The sequence below is a fragment of the Oncorhynchus clarkii genome, chromosome 12, assembly GCF_045791955.1.
Source record: "Oncorhynchus clarkii lewisi isolate Uvic-CL-2024 chromosome 12, UVic_Ocla_1.0, whole genome shotgun sequence".
NCBI classification, from domain to species: Eukaryota; Metazoa; Chordata; class Actinopteri; order Salmoniformes; family Salmonidae; genus Oncorhynchus; species Oncorhynchus clarkii.
This window is the reverse complement of record NC_092158.1, coordinates 30211357-30211630: the sequence shown is the minus strand read 5'-3', so window position 1 is coordinate 30211630 and position 274 is coordinate 30211357.

The window sequence follows — 274 nt, the reverse complement described above, 5'->3', positions numbered from 1 at the left end:
TCATATTACTCCAGTGGTATCCTCCCCACTCTGGCTTCCTGTTAAGGCAAGGGCTGATTTCAAGGTTTTACTGCTAACCTACAAAGCATTACATGGGCTTGCTCCTACTTATCTTTCCGATTTGGTCCTGCCGTACATACCTACACGTACGCTACGGTCACAAGACGCAGGCCTCCTAATTGTCCCTAGAATGTCTAAGCAAACATCTGGAGGCAAGACTTTCTCCTATAGAGCTACATTTTTATGGAATGGTCTGCCTACCCATGTGAGAGAC